The sequence below is a fragment of the Numenius arquata genome, chromosome 1, assembly GCF_964106895.1.
Source record: "Numenius arquata chromosome 1, bNumArq3.hap1.1, whole genome shotgun sequence".
In the NCBI taxonomy this organism is placed as follows: Eukaryota; Metazoa; Chordata; class Aves; order Charadriiformes; family Scolopacidae; genus Numenius; species Numenius arquata.
This window is the reverse complement of record NC_133576.1, coordinates 96,115,045-96,128,035: the sequence shown is the minus strand read 5'-3', so window position 1 is coordinate 96,128,035 and position 12,991 is coordinate 96,115,045. Positions and strand designations below refer to the sequence as shown.

General features: G+C 41.0%; 1 protein-coding gene across 2 annotated transcripts in view; it reads right to left on the bottom strand.

Moving 5' to 3' along the window:
- Positions 1-12,991, bottom strand: part of KLF12 (KLF transcription factor 12) — a 256,454-nt gene that overhangs the window by 242,305 nt on the left and 1,158 nt on the right. The window lies entirely within an intron of this gene.

Sequence of the window (12,991 nt, the reverse complement as noted above, 5' to 3'; positions counted from 1 at the left end):
GAAAAAAAAAAAAAAAGCAAACAAAAACCAACACACAACCGGAAAGTAAAAAAAGGTAAAAAGGCTAATAGACATTGCATGGAGAAAACAAGAGCAATGTTACTGGTGAAGAACAACAAACAACATCTAAAAATTCCTCTCTAGTAAAAAATGAAATCATTATTAGCCTTTCTAGATAAAGGATTTTACGTTAATGACTGCAAACGCTTTGGGCTCACATTTCTTCTTTGCCGTGCGAAGAGCTGTACTCAGAAGACAAAGTTCAAAAGCTCCACGGAGAGCTGTTCACGAGCCTCACGCACCACTCCTGGACTGTAAGGGGCTATTTCTTAATAAACCAGTGGTTCATATAGAACATAAAAATCATGAATAGTAGTAAACCCAATGGAGGAAAGCATAAGCCTACTTCAAGCACCCCACTGGAAGCCTAAACCAAGACACTGGAGCGTGCATTGAAGAAGAGTTTGTCAGGAGGAGGAACTGGAGCAAATCCTGGGACTGTAACAAGCGACCGGAGGTCAACTGGCTTTCGGAAAGGTGATGTTTTCCCACAGACCAGTTAGTTTTGCAGTAGTGCTGTGTAAAATTACCTTTAAAGTGTATTTCACTTTCCTTTTTTAAAAACACAGATAAGAAAACACCCATTTGGACTTCTCTCAAGAGCGTAAGAGCAATTCTTTTGGCAGAGAGCCTCCATCAGGCTTGGATATATTTCTAGTATGCTTTACCTGGTTCCCTTTCCTCTCAGGCAGCTTGAAGCATTAATAAAACCTTTCCCCTGACCGCCACTTTTCAGTTTTCCGACTTGCTGCACGGGGCTATACCGCACAATGGTCCTTGTTCCCAACCCTGATCCTTCTCACAGGACCTGCACCAGCTACGTCAACTTGCAAGAATAAAGTGGCACAGCCAACAAACTTCCTTTTCCTTCTCTGAGAAGGAGGAAGGGAATTACATTTCCAGTTAAACTATTTTTTGATAGCTCTGCGTCCTACATCATTTTGCCTGGCTCCATGAGAAATGCAAGTAAAAATGGAGTTATCATACCGAACAAAACTATACAATGAAAAAGCTGGCAAATAAAAAAAATTAAATCTCACTTTGGCCTTCAGCTGCTATTTCAAAAAGTTAGGGAGAAAGCAAAGAAAAAAAAGGAGAAAGTCCCATCTTTAGTTTGGTTTCCTTATAAAATAAGGTTACCTATGATGACAGTTTAAAAGTCAGAATATGTAGAAATTAAGCTTTATTTACATAATTATATCTCTTTGAGAAGACTGAGGAAATAGAGCAGTATGTACTTAAGCATGGAAGAAAGTCTCCAAAAAGGATGAAATAATTACAGGGAAGAGCTCCAGTTTGTTCAATGATAAGACCACTGTGAAAGAGGACAACATCCCCAAGGTGAGCAGAGCTCTGCAAAATCACCTGGTATCCTTACACACTCTTTTAAAACCAGTATGATAAATGAACAGCAGTTATGGGGTGGAGGGAAGGGAGTATCCAAATAACATCCCTAGGGTCTCTTTCCAACCTGGATGATTCTATGATTCTATGATCATTATTAAGTTTTAAATGATCCTGGAAAAAAGAAGAAGAAAAAACGGAGTAAGCAAAAGACAGAAAGGTCTGAGAAGCGCAGCCCAAGGTAAGCTCATCAAACACTGGGTGATTCTGCTCAGCTGGTACCTGCAGCCAACGAGCATCCTATTTCATACTTTAGATATAATACACCGAATAGACATGTCCGAAAAGGCACCTGAGAAATGGGGTGTCAGCATCATCAGCTGAGAATAACTCAAATATTTGAAAAAGTTATTTTCATAGGCAGCTTCACAAAATGAGAATAGATGGCTACTCCTATCTTTTGACAATGTTTAATACTCCTAGAAGAAGCAGGCTAACCAACAGCGCTCCAAAACCTGTCTGGTAAAGAAATGGCTTTTTTCTGTAACAATATTATATGCCCTAATGAAAAATTCTGACTCTTATTTAAATTATTCAACAAAATTATATTTGAAATGAAGAAGCCAATTTACATTCCTTCTTTCATCGATGCTCAAACAGTACTCATTTGCTGTTGAAGTTTCAAAGAAACTGCTAACCCAATAAAAATCACAGATTAAACAAAACTGAAACGTAGTAAACTAATCAATAAGCAGGCACATAATAGAATATCTTCTCACAGCTTATTCAACAACCACAGACCAATAACTAGCTCATTCAGCAATTGAAAAATCCACCAGGAGCAGGAGGTAAATGTGTTCTCACTTCCAGTCTTCTAATATAAACAATATGCTAAAGAGTGATACCTACTAGTTCTAAAACCCTTAAAGATGAGTTTCTCTTAATAATCAAGTATTATTTTTCCTTTACTTAATATAAACGTTAGTTTTAAACACAAATACATTTTTAAAAAGATTTTTAAAGTCATCTGGCACATTAAAAATAAGTCAAAATACTAATAAAATAATTTCAATTATGTTTTCTACAGTTTATGAGTTCTAATTTCTATCAAAGTGTAGTTAACAAAGTCAATAGTAAAATTAGACCATCTAGTAAATGAGAAACGCGTCATCAGTCATACTGTAATATCAAACTCAGTAAATGAACATTAACTCCAAAAACTTTTTAAATATATCGGTGTGCATACAAGCATTCACTTGGCTAAAAATTTGAGTACACGCTGCATAAAGACTACTTTGTCTGCTGCGTATCAGCATGCTAAACATCACCTACCCAACAGACGTCACTGAGAATGGGAAAATCAGTAAGAACTGCAGAAACCAAACAAGATTTAAACTGATTGTTTAAATCAAGTTTTCCTGCCCGCTACTTTAAAGTCAAAACGATTTAAATCAATTCACCCACTCCAACAGTCGCAAATTAAAATGCTGTTCAATTATGCAAACTCCGAAAACGAAGATGGAGAAGGAATTGACAGGAGACTGGTTGACCACTCACTTAAGAGACAGAGGTATAACAAGGTTAAGTGGCTGCAAGCCAAATATATGGATAAATTCAAGGTACAAATAATGCATAGAGATTAGCGTAATTATAACCACTGGAACAGCTTACCAAAGATTGATTCCCCATCACATGAAGTTTTTTATGTTTTTTACATTTTTATGTATTCACAAAATGTTCCAGCTCCAAGAGACCAATCGTGTTTCACGCAGGCCAAGGTGATACTCTACCGACAGCAGTATTTAAATTGAATTAGAAGATCATAATGGTATTTTCCAGTCTTCAAATCAATGAATCCACAATTTGATCCCATGCTGAGAACTCATATTTTTTTTCTCACGTCACTAAATCCTGCCCCCCGTGAGCGTAACTTCATTTGACTTTACAGTACGTTCCTTCTGCTGTCTGCTTAAATGCCAACGTGACCACCACCAACTAAAGACTTTGACCAGAACCAGCCATCATCTGAAACCATCCTCCAGGACGGCACTGAACTCAAAATGTATCTTCACTCTTCAACTAAGACCTCAAACACACTTTTCAAAGACTTTTCACTAAGTCACTGCAGGCTTATACTGCGTTTTACACACTACTCTACGGGGGATACCCAACATGTTCTTCAGCCTACAATACAGGGAATTAAATCCCCCTCTGAACGTGGGACTTCATGTTTAAAGGCAAAAGATTGCTGTAGAGAGAGCTAGGAAAGCCTGCATCAGGCACCAAGAGCAAAGATGATAGTTTTAAAGCCAAACAGCCTAAAAGTACTCCTAAACCACTGAATTAAGAGCTCAGTTTCAAGCTGAAAGCCTCCTACTTGACATACAGCACTAGACGGGTCTCCAAAACCAAGGTTCATATTACAAACTGGGAAAATGCATTGAATTCAGCATCTGTGGCTAAATTCGAACTTGTTCATCCAGGCAGAAAACCTTAAGAGTCTTTGCAACTTACACGTTGCTTAAATGTGGCTTCGTGGCTTCGCTTCTTCTATGGCACTTGCAGCGCTGTCAAGATGTTTTTAGGACACAATTCCCGTACTCGACACGGCTGCCAATCCTCAAGCTTCACAAAAGCTGCGGTCTAGTCATTCAGCTTTTAAACTGAAAACACTATAATGCCTGACGAACGCTGACTGGAATTACTGTTTTAGATCATATCAAATGATTGCCATAGCATGTGTCTCATTTCTGCTCCCTCCTATAGAAATTACTTTTACAGATTCTTTGATACAGATAAAAATTTTCAGGTTTGCTGAATTAGTTTTAATATTGTATAACACTAGGAGAATATTTCCACTGACTATTTTCATATTTCTAATATTAAAATGGTATGAGAAGATGACTCTCCATGCTACCCTCACATTTCCTTTTACGATATACCACAGTAACATCCAAGGAGCCAGCCTGGATGCGGGACTGACCTTGGCTCACTCTGGGTCTGCTGAAAGACACTGCAGCATCCACAGCGAAAGGCAGGGGAGCATCCTCACCCCCCCGTGCCCCACTCTCTGGCCAGGCAGAAGCCATCACGGAAAGCCACGCTTTCAGGGAAGGCAGACCTGCTCAGAGGGCTTGCCAGTTAGGCGCTGAACAACTTGAGAAAATATCCCTTACGTGGAGCAAGTAGCAATTTTAAGCAATATATATATATATATATATATATATATATATATATATATATGCTACAAATAGCATTAAGAGCCACTGGCTTCTTCAGTCGGATGGGTGAAAGCACACCAGTGTAACTAGAAACGTTTTTAAGAAAATGCAGGGGCGGAAAAGGGAAGAGTAGTTAAATGTCCTAGACTTTTCCTAAAATGAAGGCAGTTTTAAAATAATTCAGGATCCAGAAAATGTGGCTGGAAATAACAATTAAAGAAGCTTTTTAATGGCAAGACACTCTTCCATTCAGGTCATCGGCAGAAGGGTTACAGCAAGAGGAAGAGGATGTTGGAGAACAGCGCTCCTCACCCAAAGAGAGGCAGGGCAAGAGCCAGAAGGCAGCGCAACAGCTAAACAGACAGAGATGAGAACTGATGGATGGGAACATGCAACATAGACTGCAGTCAGAATTCATCACAAGAAGAAACTCTGTCTTTTTACTTTAATTCCCCTTTTTTCTGTTGGTTTGTTTGTTTGGGTTTTTTTTTTTTAAAGGCAAGAAAAAAGACGTATCAATTAAAGCCACACATACGTGGAACTTCAGTGACATTTGGTGGGATCTGAAGGTAGAAGAATTTTTCATTTCTGCTGATGGACTTCAGGCTATGCCCACAAGAGGATGTGAGTACCAAGCCGCTAAGTTCCCGGTGCTGTCTCTACTGTAGGAAACCGCAGCCTGGCTAGGGGTGCCTGCTCTCACAACATATGGGGTAAGTTAAACACTAAATAACAAAAGGCACGAGAAGATCCCACATAAACTGCTACTCCTTCCTCACCACCACCACCAAATCTTGAAGGGCCCGGAATGCTTCTCGCAGGATTTCAGAAGGACAGGTGTCCTCTCACCTATCTTTAAACAAGTACAGCGCACGCACCTATGTGTGAGCTGAACATCTGAGACTTCCTCTACTAACAGCCCACAGAGAGGTTTTCTGATGGCCTTTTGGCCATGAGAATGATTCCAGTGCCGTGATTTTAGTACACACCTTTGAGGCAAGCAACATATCCCTTTCTTTTGGGGAAAGGAATGTATTTTATTCAAGCTATCTGGCAAAACTCACTTAGGCAAGTGTCTGTGATTGCTATGCGTAGTCTCAAGCCTCCCATCCCTGACTAGCCCACATGCTTCTTTAACATTGCAATGAAAAAGAAATATTGTCTCCCTAAATCCACCAACACATGAAACCTAAAGGAGAGCCCATCTCCGGCAAGCACAAAAAAAAAAATCCATCTTGGATACTGGCTGGGATTCAAAAAAGAAAAAGTGTACTAAATCTCCAGATATTTTTCAATTTGTGCTACTTTATATTTAATTGTTCGATGTGACTATTGTAAACTTTATCCCAATAGAGTCACAACCAAAAATGACAAATCCATCACCTTCTAAAAATAGAAGGTCCATAATTATTGATATATACTCTTTAGACAAATGTCAAAGATGTTTTAACAAAATGTTGATTTAGCTGAATATAGATCTGAAAAGTAAAAGTGAAAATGGCAATGCTTTCTGAAATAGCAGCCTCCAAATCTGCCTGCTAACTAAACTGAGTTTGCATGCTCTCCCTTTCAAAAAAGGAAAAATAACGCACTTTGCTCATTTTTTCCTTTCAAAATTTTGTAGGGCACTGTCTATACAAAAGAATTCCTTGATTAGATGAAAACAGTAAAAAATTTAGTCGCCTTGTAACTGTCACCAACTTACAGAAACCAGGAAGGAATGTTTTTCCCCACCTTTGGGTTTTTTAAGAGAAATCTTTTCATTTCCCACTTAAACCAAATTTTCTTGCAACTGAAAGATTCTCTGAAAAAGCAACTGGAAAAGCTCCAACTACTGTCCAACACTTAAAAAGATTTTAAAGTGTCATCAATCCCAGCTCTTTACATGCTCTTGTAGAGCACAGCCAACCCATATTCAAAACTGTTTTATGCAAGCATTGCACACTCAAAATAAAGACAGATAAAAAAAAATAATTCTATATTATTCCGATTTTAAGTCAAGTCCTGCTCAGATTCATGTCAGATGTTACTATATAATACTCACAGCCATTATCTTCCTAGGAAAAAAAGTAAGAACTGGCAACCAATACCATTAATCCTAAATATCTCAGTGAGCTACCTCGAATGACAACATGTTATCACATCTGCTATAAAAGGTGTCCTCAACTTTAGCAGGCCACAAGAAAAAGCTGGTCCCATGGGAAAAAAAGGAATAACATCCATGGTAAATGACAACAGTCACAGTTATCCTTTGAAATTCATGTTACAAATTTCTAACGTTGCATTATTCCATTTAACAAACTTTAATCATTTCAGCTGAAATTCTCAGTGACTGCTTCTGCAAAGTTTGATTTGTAAGTTTCTGAGAACACACCAGTCACTTCTGACAATTTCAGTAGTGGAAACAAAGCTAAAAAATAATTCAGAATATTTTGTTTGGAAAGATTCTCCCTCAGGAATCCACATCCAAGAAGAAGACAGAATGCTGGGGTTAGACAGTTGCCTTTACCCATGTCAATGCCAGTCTGTCAAAACTTAAACAAAATATCCGAGAAATACAGTTTGCCCATGCTCAGGAAATCTTCCAGAGCTCACTGGTAGCATCTCCAACTCCGCTAACAGACCTGAACTTATTTCCAGATGGCCTGAGCGTTCTGCGTATCACCTGCACCAACCCAGCCAGCATCACCATGCTTCCTACATAGCTTTCAGGGACCTATAGGGCTCCAGAGAAAAGATGCAACACCACCACTGGCAAAGCCCTTCTTGGCCAAGGCAGAGAAAAAGAAGCTATTTAGGTAGTCAGCGGGAGGACCAGCATTAGCATGCATAACCTTGTGCTCTTCACAGCTCTGACCACTGGACAACGCCCCACACTAATTAGGAATTAGGGTCGCTGCTTCCCACCTTACAGAGAGGGTAACGAAGTGGTTGTCCTAGGTGACATCTGACAAAACCGAGACCAGAACTCGGGTCTCCCAACACGATACATCATCTGATTAATTATCTCCTTTGTGGCACCGATGTCCAAGGTCATGCATTTGATTGTTCTACGGTTTAACGACGAGAACACACTCACCCCACAGCCAGGAACAAAGCTCGGGATTTTTGAGTCCCATCATTACTCTGCTATGTAGCAAACACCGTGCCAGCCATTAGCAAAGAGCGTGCTTCATTCCCCTCCTGGAGGCCGGTTCACAGAGAGGACAAAAGCTTGCTACTGCTAACCAGACATTCCTTAACTCAAGTGGTGCTGGGCCGAGCTGCGACTCCAAAGCTTGTCAACGCCAGCAAGACCAGCGACCCGCAAAAGGATAAACACCAGTGCACGTGAGGGCATTTGTTGCAAGAAAGAAAAAAAAAAAATAATAATAATCTATGAACAAATAAACAAACCAGGAGATTATAAAAAAAAAATAAATAAAAATACAGACATTGCAAGGATTGCATTCAGAGGGTAGGAAATGTCAGTGTGCAGCTGGCAAACTTTATTCAGTATCGCTGAGGATATTTTTAATAGTCTTTAATCATGGGGACTCTCTTGACACATACAATTTTAGTTCTCATATACAGTAGTTTTTAAGTTCTTGTGATATTACTGAACTTTAGATAAAATAAAAAATAATAAAAAAATTTTAAAAAAGGAATAATCAGCAAGCCAACACCTAGACAAGTCCTACCCTTGTACCTGCAGCTGAAGGGGCTCCTCTGACACACGAACTGATGTGCACAGATGTGAAGTGCACAAAGAAACACAGTCAATATGAAGGCATACTGTCCCTGAATATATTTTACATGACTTCATATATTCACTCCCAAGTTTCACCATGTATTTCAGTTGAGAAACACTGGGATGGCTCACGCCACCATCCCTTCCCAAAAATGCAGGAAATGACAGAAATAGTTATAGGAGCAAGGCACACCATAATTTAAAGTTGTCTTCTCCAAATCAAAACACATCGTTCTGCAGTAGACATAAATAAAAAAAAAAAATATTTGTATATTATAATTTGATTTTGGTTCAGACTAAAGTCTAGATCATGCTTTCTCATGAATACCATGAGATTTTACACTGAACTTAAGACAGGAAAGTCCACACAAGCTCAGTGTTACATACAGTATAGATATATTGACTTTTTGGCAAAGCCATGTTCATTTTACCACTTCCTTCTGTCTCTTAGTTTTAAGAAGTCTCTGCTGCCAAAAGGTAAAGGTAAATAAAACTAATTAAATAATACTCTACCATTTTTGTATTATAGTTATTGCTTGGGAGCAAACATGAGAGCACAGACTCAGAATAAACTTCAGACCTAACAGTCACACCAAGCTTTGCAGAAGTATGAGAAAGTTCACAGATTTTAGGGCACCACATCTAAGCAGACCTTCTGCACAGAAAAAAGCTTCCAAACACAAACACAGCACCACTAGCACAACCGTGGGCATTTTTATATATATATATATATATATATATATATATATATAAAACAAAAGAAACAACTATTCTCACATTGGTCCAATTTTACCCACTTTTGCACCAGTGCCATGTACATACATTAGGTCTAGTCAACGCTCCGGTCAAGTTTGTCAACATAGTTCTATGCCTAGCTATAAACTAAAACAATCATTTTGACACTGAATCCTCAAATATAACTTTTGTTGGCTTTTTTTTTTTTTTTTTGCATTTAGTACTGACTTAAAAAAAAAACAACATTCAGTTGAAGCAAGAGGACCGTCTAAAGTTCAGTTGTTGAACACAGGGTAAGGTTACATGGAGCTTTTTCCACTGACGAACAATGTTGAAAGCGTCCTTACTACTACAGTGCAAAAGCATTTCTCCTGTCTAGCATAAGCATGCATTTAATTAAAAAAAAAAAAAAAGAGTTAATTTCTTTTTCACTGCATAGGAAGTGTAGTCATTTCATGGTTTCACATTTGCAGTTCCAAGATTCAAAATTTGTCTTGCAGATACAGCACAGCCCACCTTGCACAAAAGGAAAGGAAAAGCCGCAACCTGACCGCTCACTACTTTTCTTTACATCTCACTTTGAGACAGCGTGCTCATTATATGCTTTCCTCTTCCTGAGGGGAAAGCGAGCATGCTTGTGTTTGCAGCTCCTCCTCTTTCAGAGACGCACAGCTGCAGCTGTAGTAAACAACCACTAGTCAGGAGCTGAGAAGGTCAAAGTCTCGGTGCTGCATCCATTTCAGCTTTTCTAAAAATGAGATTTCCATTTAAAGAAATTAATTGTTTTGTTTCAGTTTGTAGTTACGTCAAGGAAAGGCAAACCACAATCCATCCTCCAACAAAACAAATCAAGATACAACACTTCAAAAGCCGCAAGCAAAACGCTTCAGTAAAAACAAGTATTTCCCCAGCTTTATTAATATACAAATACCTAATTCACAGTCTCATATTTTGCTTGACTCAAACAAAGGCTTGGTGACAACCAACCTTGCACTGACAAGACCTGTTACACAATGCAAGTGACACTCACTGAAAGAACCAGCAAGGAGGTCGGCCATCCTGAAAAGTGGCACCAGAAGCCACCCGTGTCTCACAGAGGTTATCCAGCATCCTGAAGCAGAGAGGCTACAGCATGGCAACTTTGGGAAGGCTAGCGTAACTCACCACCCAGTGATGAGAAAAGGCACATACCCCCCCTTTATTTCATAAACTACCCAAAATCTAAACACCAGGACACCATTCTAGCAACAAAACGTGCACCGAATTACGCAGATCCTCTGCAAGCCCGTGGTGCGGCACAGCTCCCCAAGCACCTGGGAGAGGCACTTTCCTCAAAAAGATGGTGTGTATTTCTATTTAATTGTGGTGGGTACCATCACGCACCATCTTTTTTCTGGGTGAAGAGGAGGACAGTCGCTACCATAGGGCTTTGCAGTCCAAGCCCTTGGCTGACCCCACTCTACCATCTCCCCAGGGAAAGAAGGGCTGGTCCAGCCCCCGCCACATTTCAGCCTCCTCTCCTCCCAAGTAAAATTCTGCTCGAGCACGTTCAGGTCTGGCTCATCCCAATAGAAACAGCTGGCAGAGAACTCCGCAATTAGCCTGTCCTGGAATCTTAAAGTTTATTTTTAAAAGTTGTTACACAGAGTCTTCTTTGGCTCTCAGGGGTCGTTCCAGCAGAAGGTTTTTCTACAAGAAAGCGCAGGAAGGCCTGGAAATGTTACCACTAAATATTGCTGGGGAAAAAAAAAAAAAAAAAAAAATTAAAAATACCTCATTTCCCATCCCCCCCTTCTTTACACGTCTGATATTACCTCACTATCAGAAGCAGAAACCGAACAGCATCTCCCACATCCTGAACTCCTTCCCAGCCCTTCCAGCACACGTGCAATCACTCATCAAATGCCCCACGGCGTATCTCCCCTTCAAAAAGCCCCCTCTTCCCCACAACTGGGGGCCAGAAGAGAAAATACGATTTTTTGCAGCCCTCTTTAAATGCTATTGACTAGTCCATGAACTGAGGGGGGGAGGGGGGGGGTGGAAGGTGAAAAAAGAGGTGGGGGGTAAAGACTAAGCCACCTTGTAAAGCTGCCAGTATCCTAATGGAAAGGTTTGCATAAAGAAAGGTGCTCCCTGGACTGCATCCCCCCCACTCCGTGCCGCCCCCGCCCCCCCCCCCCAGTTCCAGGTACCAGATGCAGGAAAAGAAAGAAAGGGGAAAAAAATAATAAAAGGGAACAAAGAAAGAAAGAAAAAAAAAAAGCCACAACAAAAAAAGAAGGAAAATACCATCAAAATACCACCACTGTTGTTCTGGATGCAGTGGGGGGGCACGGGTGGGGGTGCTGGCCCGTGGAAGGGCTGCGGATGGGTGCTGCTCCCCAGCCACCGATGGGAGTGATGTCATCCCAACAGGCTCCAGCCCGGGCACCCGCCGGCAGCTCAGCTCCGGCTCAGCTCCGACCGGCTGCCAAAGCCTCAGGCAGCACGGGAAGGGGGAAGAAAAAAAAAAAAATATATATATATACTAAAAAAAAAAAATAAAAACCATTGACAAGAAAAAAAAAATCCACATGCAATGTTTCCTTCGCTATGCGTGGTCGGTTTGTGACATGAGGTGACACGCCGGCTTGCAGACAGCGGTTTCAAGTTGATTACGTCCCATTAGAAAGATATTCCCCCTCCCCCAGCACGAATAGCATATTAAAAAAAAAAATTAAAAAAAAAATTAAAAAAAAAAAAATTCGGCAGACTCGGTTTATGCAGCCTTACGTCATTAATAAAACGCTCCTATCGCCCCATCTGTGACCTATTCAGCACAGTTACTAATCCCACGCTAAGACCACTTTGCTGTTCCTGTACATTTCAGAGTTGGAGACCAACCAGAAAGCAGAAAATGGAGCCCATACGCCAGCGCTATATAAAGCAGCCTCGCAAAGTTGCCGCAAATATCTACCTGCCGTGGCAAGACAAAAAAGGGAAAGGCAACAAAAAAATTGGGGGGGGAGGTAGAAATACCATTTATTTCATGATGGATAATTAAAAAAAAAATAAAAATATATATATATATGGTTTACTTACTTATTCGGGGGGACTGCCAAAAGCTAGCAGGATTTTACAAGCTCGATATAAACCCCAATGCAAGTCAACTTCTCTTCGGTGCCTCCTACCAAACTGCTCGTACCTGCTCCCTGAGCGCGTAAAACATCTTATTTTCCACGCAACCACGCCAAGATCCGAAAAAACCCGCTGTCTGGAGCGCGGCATCGCATCCCTGCGAACCACGGAGGGGGCGGGGGGGGGGGGGGGAATATAAAATAAACCAGCCAGCATCTCCTGTCCGCCTCCCCCCAAAATCCCGCACCGCCCGTACCCGGGCGGTGCGGGATTTTGGGGGGAGGCGGACAGGAGCCCAAATTTCATCCCAGCGCATTTACCCGAAAGCTTTCGGTGGGTGACGCCGATGCCTGTGGGCACATGCTTTTAATGTAAATAACCAGCGGTTTGCTCCCCAGTTTGCAGACTTCTGGAAGAGCAAGTATATTTATTTCATAGAAGCTAAATTATTTTTGCAGCAGGTAATATAGCGTTACACTCTGATTTTTATTCCACACAAACACCCCCTCCCACGTAGCGTTACACTCTTTTATTTTATTTCCCCCCCCCCCCCCACGTAGCGTTACGCTCCGATTTTTTTTTTAATATATCTTTTTAATATTTATTTTTATATATTAATTTTTTTTCCCCACCCTCCTCCAAAGGCGCAGGGGCACCGCGGCCAACCCCCCCCCCCCCCCCCGCTCCCCCCCGCTCCGGGGGGCCGGCCGCACAAAGGGCTGGGCGCTCCCAGCTCGCTCCTCATCACTCCTCGATAATCGCTTTTTTTAATTATTTCCCCCCC